The following is a 14,945-nucleotide window of genomic DNA, read 5'->3' as shown; positions in this document are numbered from 1 at the left end:
CTATAAAGTAGGAACAACTCAAACACCCATCAACTGATGCATAGATAAGTAAAGTGTGGTATATAGCTGCACAATGGAATATTATTCAGCCATGAAAAATAAATGGTGGTACCAATACTTGCTACCACATGGTTGACCCTTGAAAATGTTATGCTAAGTGAAATAAGCCAGTCACAAAAGGCCACACATTATATGATTTCATTTATATGAAATGTGCAGAGTAGGCAAATCTATAGAGACAGAAAGTAGATAAGTAGTTGCCAGAGTATGAGGGAGAGAGGTGAATACGCAATGGCTACTAATGGATTTAGGGTTTCTCTTAGGAGTGATTAAAATATTCTGGAAAAGAGAGTGGTGATAGTTGAACACATCTTATGAATATATTAAAACTACTGGATTATATAAAGATGATGGTGTTGGAAGAGGTGAAATTACCGGACTTGGGATATATTTTGATGTTAGAGGCAGCAGAACTTGCAGATAGATTGGATGGAGGGTGTGGGAGAAAGAAAAGAATCAAAAATGACTCCTGGTTGGGGTCTAAACAACTGAGGGAATGATCGTGACGTTAACTAAGAGAAGGAAGACTGGAGGAACTGATTTAGGGGATGAAGGAAATCAAGAGTTCTGTTCTGGATATACTACATTTAAGATCACCTGATACACATCCAAGTAGAGAAATTGAGAAATCAGATATATGAATATAAGCCTGAAGCTCAGGAGAGCTGCCAGTCACTGAACTTATGGGGCATTCAGAAGAGAGAGGAAGAGCCAAGTCCTGAGTAAAAAGGAGAAGATCAATAAACAAGTGAAGGTTTGTCCTTAGTTAAGAGCATGTCAATTCCACCCATTATAATCTGAGGGTCAACAGAATAAACAGGTACAGATGCTGGAGGGCTGGTAGATTAGTGGTGGGCACATACCTGATTTCCTTTAAAAGAAATAAGATTATTGGTTGAGGGCAAGAAAAGGGAAAAGAATGATGGAAATGTGAAGAGAAAAGAGAATGAAATAATGATTTCTGAAGAGTGTAGGATGACGTAGCATAAATTTACAGGATAAAACTGAATGCTGGCAAGTCTTTGTATAATATATACAATGCTTGAGGCTATGTAAGTTAGTGAAAGCAATCTGGAGTTTGAAAGAACAACGTGTTGGGTTTTTTTTTAATGTTTTTGTTTGTTTTTTGAAAGAGAGAGAGAGCAAGGATGAGTAGGGGAGGGGCAGAGAGAAGGGGACAGAGGATCCAAAGCAGGCTTTGTGCTGACAGGGTAACAGCAGTAAACTCCATGTGGAGCTTGAACTCACAAACCACGAGATAATGACCTGAGCCAAAGTTGGATGCTCAACCAGCTGAGCCACCCAGGTGTCCCAACAACGGTATTTTTTTGACTCAATTTTATTTCGGGGAATTGGCCCAACACAGTAATTGAAAAGAAAGTCAAATGTTCATGTTAGGTTTTAATAGTGCCATTAATAGAAGCTTTACTCTATATTTCACATAACCTAAGAGACCATTTATGTAGTAGCCTCTGGAGGATCTGTCAGAGGGTCCCATTTCTCAAGCATGAGGGAAGGAGAAATATTGGCTTCCCATCACCTACCTGCATTTTTGTAAATCACGTGAGACATTCCAGGCCTGGTTCCTGTGGATCTCTCTAGTCTCATCTACTGGTGCCATTTTGTACTTTATGCCCTGAAAACACTGGAAGACTTGTAGTTTGCTGCACATAAACATTTGGTTCATTGCTAGAATTGCTGAAGGGACTGTGTTGTATTCTTACCACAAAAAATAGATCCAAGAGACAAAGAGCACGGATTGTCATTCTTGTAGCATCTGAGTTTTACACAACTTTAACTAGTTGTTTTTTTCTCTATTCACCCCAAGCCAATCACCTCGGATCAGAACAGTGATGCTTTTCAGGCCCCAGATGTGTCTGCTCCTCATTCTGATAACTAATTCAAGGCAAGTTGTCAAACAAAGAGGGCAGGCCTTGTAGGAGGTCTATGCTGGTGAGGAGAAAGCCAGAGATTTGTGTCTTGAGTACGTGGAACACCCGGACTTCCACGATATAATGCTGACACCAAGCTGCCTGGGTTGGTGTCTCAGCTCTGTCACTCACTCATAGAATTGTAAACAAGTTACTTACCCTCATGCTCTCCTTGTTAGAATGGGGATAATAGTGGTATATACCTTATAGAATTTTTGTGAAGACTAAGTGAGTTTACTTATGCAAAATACTTAGAATGGCTCCGATTTCTGTTATACTCATGGGATTTTAATTTATGGAGATGACTAAGTAAAAACACGGGAAGACTAGTGCCACTGAAGGGCTTTTATTACTTATGTTTTCCCAGAGGAGAAGGCACAACATACCATGCAGGGCCACCTGGGGAAGCATCAGTGTTGATTAGGAGGCAGAAAGTAGTGAAGGGGAAGCCTGGCCCAGAGCCTTTATGGTTTTCCATAGGAAAGGCAAGGCAGGGCAAGGGAAACTGCTTAGGGTTGGCTAGTCTGAATAATTTTGATGAGCTGTCTCAGTTGTCTGGTACTTAGTCCTGGATGATTTAGGGCAGGGGGTATATTGGTTTGCAGTTGGGGGGGGGCGTTAAATAAAGGAGGTGACTGGGGGTATGGACTTGGGATTAGTTGATTTATATATGCAAAACATGCTTTCAGATTTGTTGCTCATTTTTTAATTTAAATTTTTACTGAAGAATCATTGACATACAATATTGTTTTAGTTTCAGGTGTACAACATAGTTGATATTTACATACATTATGAAATATATACACAGATTTGATATTTGTATACATTACAAAATGGTCACCACAATAAGTAGTCATCATCTGTCACCATACAAGATTACTACAGTATTATTGCCTATATTCCCTATGTTGTACATTGCATCCTGTGTCTTAATTTTATAAATGGAAGACTGTACTTCTTAACCTCCTAACTTATTTTGACCATCCCTCTATGTAGCAACCATCAGTTTATTTTCTATATGAGTCTGTTTCTGACTTTTTTTGTTGTTGTTCATTTGTTTTGTTTTTGGATTGTACATGTTAGTGAAGTCATACAGTATTTGTCTTTCTCTGTCTTATTTATTTCACTCAGCATAATACCCTCTAAGTTCATACATGTTGTCACAAATGGCAAGATTTTTATTTTTATGGCTGAGTAATATTTCAGGCAAATTGTTTATTATCTCTGGGAATTAGCTAACCCTGGGAGGGGCAGTCTCTCCTCAGCGAGTCAATCCCCACAACTTGTCAAACACCATAAAATATTAAAAATATGGTTAATACACTAGCCCATGGAAAGTATTATATAGGGGCACTTGGGTGGCTCAGTTGGTTAAACATCTGACTTCAGCTCAGGTCATTCATGATCTCACAGTTCATGGGTCTGTGCCCCACATCAGGCTCTGTGCTAACAACTCAGAGCCTGGCACCTGCTTTGGATTCTGTGTCTCCCTCTCTCTGCCCCTTCCCTGCTCTCTCTCTCTCTCTCAAAAATAAATAAAAATTAAAAATATAAATATATGTATATATATATGTGTATACACACACACACACACACACACACACACATATATATATATATATATATATATATAAAAGAAAGTATTGTATAAGTGTTAGCTACTCTTCTGAAAGAGACACTCAGCCTTGTTGGCAGTCAAAGACTAGAGTTCAGATAAGGCTCATTGTGAAGGTTTAAATTATTTTTGTTCTCCAGGTAGCAGAGAAGCTCAGGAAGCTTAGAAAAACTTTTGCCCATAATTTTTTTGGTTTGTGTCTCCCCTGGTTCTGGAAAGCTCTACTTCAATTCCAGTTCCTGACACTATTCTATTGACCTAGTGAACAATATCTTAAGTTAAGGATTATACCTCTTTGCTCATCTTTTGTTTTCATGGAAACCAACTTAGGTATGTACTTGACCTTTCTTTTTTTTTTTTTTTGAGCTTTTATATTTTTTATTCTTCATTTAACTTTTAAAACACTACTATAGTTGAATATTAAAACAAAAACAATAACAGCAAGTAGTGAGCTATGATTATAGTCCTTCATTCGTTCACTACTGCATATAAAATGCCATCAGTGTTCTTCACTGACCCCATTAAGAGGTCTGACACTGAACACCTCCCCTAGGGTGATGTTCATCATCCTCATACACTTCTCCATTGTAATGGCGCCTTCTTTCCTGATTTGGATCAAAGTCCACCAGTTCTACCTGGTCCATTTCATCAGTCTCTTCTACTTCCTTCCTCTCAGGTAGGAGTTTTTCCAGCAAAGACAGTTTATCAGGAGAGAGAAAGCCATTCTCAGGGAAGTTTACCTTAAATTCAATGATTAGGCGACCCTTTTCGTATGGTCTACGATAAATTGGCATGCCTTCATTCAGCACACACTTGATATCTGCATGCTTGACAATCTGACCTGGACGAGAGGTAAAGACAATGGTTCTGTTGTCTAGAGTAGATATTGGCTTTTGAAAGCCGCACAGTGCTTCAACCAGCTGTATGTCCATACACATGAAAAGATCCCCTCCTCGCCTAGTAAAAACAGCATGGTCCTTCTGATCTAAAACAATGATAATATCTCCTGGTTCCAGTCCAGGTTCTAGGTCTCCTTCACCATGGAACGTTATCTTCTGGCCATCTTTCATGCCTTTGTCAATATGAACTTCTAGAATCTTCTTTTCTCGAACTATCTTCCTTCCATTGCAGCTTGTACATCTATCTTTAGGACTGATCCGTTCCCCATGGCCCTGGCACTCCATGCACACAGACTGAATTTGTTGAACCACCCCAGGTCCTATCTGATGAATTCTTATTTGCATTCCAGTACCTCGGCAATTGGGACAACATTCTACCGCTCCTTTCTTACCACCTCAGCCTTCACATTTGTCACAAATCACATTCTTTTGCAGAGCTAGTTTTCTTGTTGCACCATTATATAAATCTTCTAAGGTTACAGAGAGCTGATGCACAACATTTTTACCTCTCCTCTCTCTCTGCATCCTTCCTCCTCCTCCAAAAAACATATCAAAGATGTCCATGGGGGAGCCAAAACCACCACCTGCTCCACCTTCTTTAATTGCCTGTTCTCCTCCTTTGTCGTATAATTCCCTTTTCTTCGCATCAGAGAGCACTTCATAAGCTTGAGAAATCTGTTTAAACTTCTCTCCCTCATTTGGATTCTTGGCAGGTGGTACTTCAAAGCCAATTTCCTGTAAGCCTTTTTCAATTCTTCCTGGGTGGCATTGGGTTTGACCCCCAAAACATCATAGTAACTAGTTTCTTTCACCATTTTCTACAGCCGGCGAGGGGGCCAAGGCCGGTGTGGGGGAGCGGGAAGGAGCGCATTTCTGGGCGCAGCTCGGGCAGCCGCCGCTCCTCCGCTTTTCAGCGAGTGTTCTGGAAAGTTCCCTGTACTTGACCATTCTTGGTTTAACCATGGTACTGAAGCCTTTCTGACAAAAATCAGTAATTTTAAGTGAGATAATACTAAGCTATTACCACCAACCCGGACTAACCAAATAAATAAAAGTACAGAAGTGCCTAAGAGCAAAATACATTAGTCTCATACAGTATCCAGGAGACATGTTAGGGAGTTATGGCAATACAATATTGAGGTAATGGCTATATCAGTCCTTCCTGATACCATCTGAAAATAGCCCTCAATCTTGATCAATGGCTTATTTTTATCTGGCCCAGGCTTTAGGGCCTAACTTGCTCTCCAGGTGTGTACTTGCCTTGCAGATTAAAGCTCTTACTAGATTTCTCTTGACTTCATGAAGATGTTACAAAAGTAATTGAACAAGTTGTAGAAAGAAGAGAAATGGAGATGAATCAATTGGTTTGAGAATTCTTCCAGAAAATACCTACAGAACTTCACGGCAACTGATTAGATATAAGGAATGAAAGGGCAGGGAACTGACCTTGGGAAATGGTTGTTACCACTAAGAAATGAAGTTGAAAGGAAGTTGACTTGGAGAATAAAGTAAGTCCGTATCCAGATATACTTTATTTGAAATGATATGATATCCAACTAGATAGGCCCAGTAGGCAAGAGGGGGAACAAGACTAGATGAGAAGAAGATATCAGGATAGGAATGATTATGAAAACCATGAGCAAGACAAGGGTGGCTGAGACATATCTTTTGGGTGCGGTGGGAAGACAGGAGAGAATTCTGGAGAAAAGAGAGACCATATGTTTAGAAGTGGGAGATCCAGGGTGGTATAATATCTTGAAAGAATTCACAGAACAAAGTTCATAAGGCAGAGAGCAGGCAACAGTGTCTAAAGGTTACGTGAGAGGAAAGTGAATCATTGGATGTGGCAACACAGGAGTCTTGGGCAATAACAGGGTGAGTAGTGAGGGAAGAATGCCATGGGTCAACAATTAAGCACTTTATCTGGGTCAGATCAAAGTGATTAGTATAAATCACTGAAGAAGTTTCACAAGGAAGAGATGGGCTGAACCCACAGAAGTTACTCAGTAGTGCCATTCTCCATCAGAAGTTGGCCACGGCAACTTTTTACTCAACACATCTCCAGAGGCAAGGAAAACAAAAGCAAAAGTGAACTATTGGGACCTCATCAAAATAAAAAGCTTTTGCACACAAAGGAAACAATCAGCAAAACTAAAAGGCAACCAATAGATGGGAGAAGATATTTGCAAATGACATATCAGATAAAGGGTGAGTGTCCAAAATCTATAAAGAACTTATCAAACTCAACACCCAAAAAACAAATAATCCAGTGAAGAAATGGGCAAAAGACATGAATAGACACTTCTCCAAAGAAGACATCCAGATGGCCAACCAACACATGAAAAAATGCTCAACATCCCTCATCCTCAGGGAAATACAAATCAAAACCACCATGAGATACCACCTTACACCTGTCAGAATGGCTAATGTTAACAACTCAGGCAACGACAGATGTTGGCGAGGATACGGAGAAAGAGGATCTCTTTCATTGCCGGTGGGAATGCAAGCTGGTACAGCCACTCTGGAAAACAGTATGGAGGTTCCTCAAAAAATTAAAAATAGAACTACTCTGAGCCAGCAATTGCACTACTAGGTATTTACCCAAGGGATACAGGTATGCTGTTTTGAAGGGGCATATGCACCCCAATGTTTATAGCAGCACTATCAACAATAGCCAAAGTATGGAAAGAGCCCAAATGTCCATCGACAGACAAATGGATAACGAAGATGTGGTGTATATATACAATGGAGTATTACTTAGCAATCAAAAAGAATGAAATCTTGCCATTTGCAACTACATGGATGGAACTGGAGGGTATTATGCTAAGCAAAATTAGAGAAAAACAAATATCATATGACTTCACTCATATGAGGACTTTAAGACACAGAACAGATGAACACAAGGGAAGGGAAGCAAAAATAATATAAAAACAGGGAGGGGGACAAAACAGAAGAGACTCTTAAATATGGAGAACAGAGGGTTACTGGAGGGTTTGTGGGATGGGGGATGGGCTAAATGGGTAAGGAGCATTAAGGAATCTACCCCTGAAATCATTGTTGCACTAATGCTAACTAACTTGGATGTAAATTTAAAATAAAATAAAATAAAATAATAATAATAAATTTAAAAGTGTTACATTTGATTTGATGTGATTCACAGATATTCTCTTTTGGGAAAGAGAAAGTCTGTACTAATGTGAGAGTTCTTGAATTGAATTTTAAGGTTCATGTCAAAGTAGTTGAGAAATACAGTGACTTTAGAGAATATTTTTATTGAACAGTCTTATTTGGAACTCTGTGTTTAAGCAAAAAAAGAGGAATCTGTCTGCTATCTTGTGAACATTTATCCTCTGCAACAAAAATATCACATAGGAAAGATAAAAAGAATCCTATGTTGTGTTAGTCTGGTGTGTATATTATTATGCTTCACGGGGATAACATAAAAATATATAGACTTTCACAAAGTTAGAAAGTTCTACTATGATTTTCTTTCTTTTTTTTTATTTTAGAGAGAGAGCACAAGTAGGGGAGAAGGGCAGAGGGAGAGAGAGAGTCTCAGGCAGGCTGCATGCTTGATGGAGCATCAGTGCAGAGCCTGATGCAGGGTTCCATCCCATGACTTTGGGATCATGACCTGAGCCAAAATCAAGAGTCAGATGCTCAACCAACTGAACCACCCAGGCTCCCCTCTGCTATGATTTTCAACTGCCACCCTCTGAACAGAAGCTTCAAGGAATTTTATTGAGCAAATAAACATAAATAATAAATATGTGTATAATTCTCAATATTCATGTTGAGATGTTGTTTATGAACATTGCTGAGGTATATTACAAGTACTTTGATATTAAGAAAAGTTAAAGTGCCAATTTTTAATCATAGCTGACTTCTTCACAGACATTGACAAGCTGACCCTAAAATTAATAGAGAAATTCAAAGATCTCAGAATAGCCAAACAATTCAAAACAATCTTGAAAAAGAAGAATAAATTTGGAGCACTCAAGCTTCTGACTTTCAAAACTTACTACAAAGTTACACTAATCAAGACAGTGTGGTAGTGGGGTAAGGAGAGACACAATGGAATAGAATTGAATACACATCAATGGAATAGAATTGAGATCTAGAAATAAACTCTCTCACTTTATGGTCAGTTGATTTTCAACAAAGATGCCAAGACCATTCAATTGGAAATAATAGTTTTTCAACAAATAGTTCTGGGACAACTGGATATCCATATGCAAAAGAGTGATTTTGCACCCTTTCTCACATCATATACAAAAATTAACTAAAAACTAGTCAAAGGCCTAAATCTAAGCACTAAAACTATAAAAGTCTTTGAAGAAAGCATAGGTGTAAATCATAACCTTGGATTGGGCAATTGTTTCTGAAATATGAAACCAAAAGCAGAAGCAGCCAAAGAAAAAGTAAGATTTTACCAAAATTAAAAAATGTGCTTCAAAGGACACCACTAAGAAAGTGAAAAGACAATTCACCTAATAGGAGACAATATTTGTAAATCATATGTTGGATAAGAGACTAGAATCCAGAATATATAAAGAACATTTTCAACCCAAACATAAAGAGACAAATAACCCAACTAAAATATGGGCAAAGAATCTGAATAGACATTTCTCCATTGGGAGATGAAAATTTCAGCAAAATTCTAGAAGATGGAAAGGGAACAAGAAAGTGTTACTAGGTGACATAACAAAGGAATCCACAGCCCAGAATAAGTTCCAAGGGGGCTGCTATATAGCACAGAGGCAGATCTGCCCGGCAACCCCAGAAAGGCTTTAGAGCCTGAGTCCTATGACTGAGGGCAGGAATGAGAATTCTGCTAAGGACAGGAAATTCATTTGAGGCTTAAACACATGTGCAAAGGCAACAGGTCACCTAATAACCACTTTCCTCCCCAACAACGTGGGATGGGGAGGGGCTTGGGGGAAAGGTTCTTCTCTAAAAGATTAAACATCTTCCATTCACTTTCCTGGTATGGGTTTATGTAGTGTTTTTTGTGCCCTAAGCCACATCCCCTCGGTTCAGCTTGCATTTCTGGAGCAGCTCTGGTGCGCAATTCCCCTACACAAGTTTTCTCAGCCTAATGCTTTCCCTGAAGCCAAGGGAGGTCTACCATCCCTTCACACCGGTAGTCTGGAAACATTTCTGGGAGCAAGCATCAGTGGAGGATGGGAATCAGTGAGAAAATGCTCTATCCACTCAGCAGGGACAGCAAAAGGAAACAACTTGTGTCCCTCTGTAGGTACTGATCTGGGAAGATGTACAAGATCTATTGTTAAGTGAAAAAAATCAAAGCTAGTATGCTGTCTTTGTGTAAGAAAGAGGGGAGGAACATTAATTTACATTAGTATTTGCTCTTATCTGCCAACCCCAAACCTTAAGATATCTAGAAATAAGGGGCACCTGAGTGGCTCAGTGGACTGAGCATCCGACTTCAGCTCAGGTCATGATCTTACGGTTTGTGGGTTCGAGCCCCGTGTTGGGCTCTGTGCTGACAGCTCAGAGCCCGGAACCTGCTTCAGATTCTGTGTCTCCTTCTCTCTCTGCCCCTCCCCCACTTGTATTCTGTCTTTCTCTGTCTTTCAAAAATAAATAAATGTAAAAAAAATTTTTTTAAGATATTTAGGAATAAACCTAACCAAAGAGGTGAAAAACCTGTACTCTGAAAACTATAAAACACTAATGAAAGAAACTGAAGAGGACACAAAGAAATGGAAAGACCTTCCATGCTCATGGATTGGAAGAACAAATATTGTTAAAATGTCTATAATATCCAAAAATATCTATACATTTAATGCAATCCCTGCCAAAATACCAATAGCATTTTTCACAGAGCTAGGAGAAACAATGCTAAAATTTGTATGGAACACAAAATAGCCAAATAGCCAAAGCAATCTTGAAAAACAAAAGCAAAGCTGGAGGCATCACAATCCCAGACTTCAAGCTATAGTACAAAGTTGTAGTCATCAATACAGAATGGTACTGGGGCGCCTGGGTGGCTCAGTTGGTTAAATGTCCGACTCTTGATACTGGTTCAGGTCCTGATCTTGTGGTCATGAGATCAAACCCTGCTGCGGGCCCTACCCTGAGTGTGGAGCCTGCTGGGGATTCTCTCTCTCCCTCTCTCTCTGCCCCTCCCCTTCTCTGTCTTTCTTTCTCAAAATAAATAAATAAACTTAAAAAAAAAACAATATGGTACTGTCACAAAACAAAGACATAGAAATCAACACAACAGAATATAAAAAAAATGAAGCCACAACTGTATGGTCAACTAATCTTCAACAAAGTAGGAAAGAATATCTAATGGGGAAAAGGCAGTCTCTTCAACAAATGGTATTGGAAAAGTGGACAGCAGCAGGCAAAAGAATGAAACTGGACCACTTTCTTACACCATACACAAAAATAAATTCAAAATTGATGAAAGACCTAAATGTGGGACAGGAAACTATTAAAGACCTAGAGGGGAGCACAGGCAGTAATTTGCCTGACATCAGCCATAACAACATTTTTCTAGATATGTCTCCTGAGGCAAGGGAAACAAAACCAAGAAGAAACTATGGGGACTTCATCAAAATAAAAAGCTTCTGCACAGTGAAGGAAACAATCGACAAAACTGAAAGGCAACCTACAGAATGGGAGAAGATATTTGCAAATGACATATCTGATAAAGGGTTAGTATCCAAAACATACAAAGAATGTGTGCAACTCAACACCCAAAAAACAAATAATCCAATTTAAAAATGGGCAGAGGATATCAAGAGACATTTCTCCAAAGAAGACCTACAGATAGCCAACAGACACATGAAAAAATGCTCAACATCACTCATCATCAGGGAAATACAAATCAAAACTACAATAAGATATCACCTCACACCTGTAGAACGGCTAAAATCAACAACACAGAAACAGGTGTTGGCAAGGATGTGGGGAAAGGGGAAACCTCCTACACTTTTTGGGAATGAAAACTGGTGTAGCCACTCTGAAAAACAGTATGAAGTTTCCTCAAAAAGTTAAAAATAGGACTACCCTATGATTCAGCAATTGCACTCCTAGGTATTTACCCAAAGAATACAAAAATACTAATTCAGAGGGATACGTGCACCTACAATGTTTATAGCAGCATGATCTAAGGTAGCCAAACTATGGAAAGAGCCCAAGTTTCCATCTACTGGTGAATGGGTAAAGATTATACACACACACACACACACACACACACACACACACACACACATATATACACACACACAGTGGAATATTACTCAGCCATAAAAAGGAATGAAGTCTTGCCATTTGCAACAATGTGGATAGAACTAGAGACTATAATGCTAAGCAAAATAAACCAATCAAAAAAGATAAATACCATATGATTTCACTCACATGTGGAATTTAAGAAACAAAACAAATAAACGTGGGAGAAAAAAAGAGAGGCAAACCAAGAAAGAGTCCTAACGATAGAGAACAAACTGATGGTTACTAGAAGGGAGGTGGGTTAGGGGTGTACTAAATAGGTGATGGGGATTAAGTAGTGCACCTGTTGTGATGTATGGAAGTGTTGAATCACTAAATTCTACACTTGAAACTAATATTACACTGTATGTTGATGAGCTGGAATTTAAAAAGTTGAAAAAAAAATTTTTTCACTAGTTTTCCTAAAACTAATGGCCAGTGGTTACATGTAGAGGATGAGGTAGGGGGTGTGGATTATAAAGAATATGAAAGTAAAACTTCTCAATGTATAATTAAAAAAATTTTTTTAATGTTTATTTTTGAGAGAGAGAGAGAGAATGTGAGCAAGGAAGGGGCAGAGAGAGAGGGAGACACAGAATCTAACGCAGGCTCCAGGCTCTGAGCTGTCAGCACAGAGCCTGATGTGGGGCTTGAACTCACAAACCATGAGATCATGACCTGAGCCGAAGTTGGACGCTTAACCAACTGAGTCACCCAGGCCCCCCTCAATGTATAATTTTTAAAAACCTCTGAACCAAGTGAATGTAGCACTTACTTAAAAATAATTAAATTGAGTTTTTAAACATTTTGCCATCTGATTCAGGTAGTTGCTCCCAATGCTAACCTAGTTCTCTCTTTTCTTCTCATTCAAAAATATTTCAGAGTTGTTTCATTGCTGTGTTTATTTCCTTACCTCTCACTCATCAATCTGGTTTCTGCCCCATTATGCAAATAAATTGCTCTGACCTCTTGTCTCCAGTGACCTCCATATTGCTAAATCTCATAAACATTGTTTAGTCTTTCTCTCACATAATCTTCTGGCAGCATTTGATAAACTACCTCCCTTCAGACACATCCTCTTCTCTTGACTTTAACGTCTCCACGCAATTCTAGTTTTCCTCCCATCTCTCTGGATACCCTTACCTCTCTTCTCCCTTTCTCCCTCACCTTCTTCTTTTTTTCCCTTCTCTTCTCCCTCCTTTACCCAAACATTAAACATTGTATTTCTTCAAAACTCTGTTGTAAATATCTTCTCTATTACTAAGGGATTTCACTCAGAACTATAAATTGAGTTGATAACAGTGACCTCCACATTCATATCTCCAAACTCTTTCAGGACTGGGACATTCTGTTATTGGCAGCTCACTCTGGCCAATGGAAATGTCTAGAGGCAGAATTACCTGTTGCTCTAGCTGCTAAAACTTCCAGCAGTTGTGGAAGGGAAATTTGGAGGGAGCACCATAGCATTTAATGCAGACAGATGTACTATGAATATTTTCTACCAGTATGTGATTTGCCTTTTCATTTTCTTTTCATTGTCTTAAGGAATGGCTAGTTTAAATTTTTACGAAGTATTGGGGTTTCTGGGTGGCTCAGTCAGTTAAGTGTCCAGCTTCAGCTCATGTCTTGATCTCACTCACGGCTTGAGAATTCAAGCCCTGAGACAGGCTCTGTGCTGACAGCTCAGAACCTGGACCCTGCTTCTGATTCTGTGTCTCCCTCTCTCTCTGCCCCTCCCCTGCTCACACTCTGTCTGTCTCTCTCTCTCAAAAATAAAGATTAATTTTTTTTTTAATTTTATGAAGCATAATTAATTTTTTTTCTTTTATGTTAAATTCTTTTTTTCCATAGAGACTTTAAGTTTTTTACTGTGGTAAAAAGCATATGATATAGGGGCACTCGGGTGGCTCAGTCGCTTAAGTGACTGACTTTGGCTCAGATCATGATTTCACGGTTTGTGAGTTCGAGCCCCACGTCAGCTCAGAGCCTGTAGCCTGCTTCAGGTTCTGTGTCTCCCTCTCTCTCTCTGCCCCTCACTCATGCTCACTCTCTCTCTCTCTCTCTCTCTCAAAAATAAACAAAACATTAAAAAAAATTTTTTTAAGCATATGATATAAAATTTACCATCTTGGGTGCCTGGATGGCTCAGTCGGTTAAGCATCCGACTTCAGCTCAAGTCATGATCTTACCGTTCGTGAGTTCAAGCCTCACATCCGGCTTTGTGCTGACAGCTCAGAGCCTGGAGCCCGCTTCGGATTCTGTATCTCCCCCTCTCTCTGTTCCTCCCCCATCCGCACTGTCTCTCCCTCAAAAATAAAGATTACCAAAATTTTTTTTTAATTTACCATCTTAACCACTTTAAAGTGTACATTTCAATAGTGCTAATTAATTCACACTGTTATGAAACATATCTCCAGAACTTTTTCATCTTGTACATCTAAAGCCCTCTACCCAAACAATATCTCCCTATTCCTCCTCCCCAGTCCCTGGCAACCTCAATTTTACTTTCTGTCTCTGTGATATTAACTACTTTATATAGCGTGTATAAATGGCATCATACAACATTTGTCTTTTGATGACTTGGTTATCCCAGTATAATGCCCTCAAGTCCATCCATGTTTTAGCCTGTGATAAGATTTCCTTCCTGTTTAAGGCTGAGTAATATTCCATTGTGTGTATATACCGCACTTTATCCATTCATCTGTCAGTGGACATTTAGATTGTTTCACTTCTTGTCTATTGTGACTAGTGCTGCTATGAACATGAGTGTGTAATATTTCTTCGAGACTCTGCTTTCCATTTTTATGGATATATATAACCAGAAGTGGGAGTGCTGGATCATATGGTAGTTCTGTTTTAAATTTCTTGAGGAAACTCCATATTGTTTTCCACAGTGGTTGAACTATTTTACAGTCCCACCAATGGTGTGTAAAGGTTCCAGTTTTTCCATATCCTCTCCCTCTCATGTTATTTTCTGTTATTTTTTTATAGCAACCACCCTAATGGGTATGAGATTATTTAGTGCTTTTCATGTCTTCTTTAAGAAATATTTACCTATCCCAAGGTTGCAGATATATTCTTCCATGTTTAAAATTTTGACTTTTAGGGGCACCTGGGTGGCTCAGTCAGTTAAGCGTCTGACTTCGGCTCAGGTCGTGATCTCACAGTCCGTGGGTTTAAACCCCTCTTTGGGCTCTG

The 14,945-nt window shown here is 39.2% G+C and overlaps 1 protein-coding gene and 1 pseudogene across 1 annotated transcript in view; one reads left to right on the top strand and one right to left on the bottom strand.

Annotated features, from left to right (window-relative positions):
• LOC122201260 (translation initiation factor IF-2-like) overlaps positions 1-14,945 on the top strand; it is a 120,877-nt gene that overhangs the window by 51,960 nt on the left and 53,972 nt on the right. The window lies entirely within an intron of this gene.
• LOC122201022 lies at positions 4,113-5,320 on the bottom strand (annotated as a pseudogene).

Source organism: Panthera leo, chromosome D1 (assembly GCF_018350215.1).
Source record: "Panthera leo isolate Ple1 chromosome D1, P.leo_Ple1_pat1.1, whole genome shotgun sequence".
Classification (NCBI taxonomy): domain Eukaryota; kingdom Metazoa; phylum Chordata; class Mammalia; order Carnivora; family Felidae; genus Panthera; species Panthera leo.
This window is presented reverse-complemented; position numbering and strand designations above follow the sequence as displayed.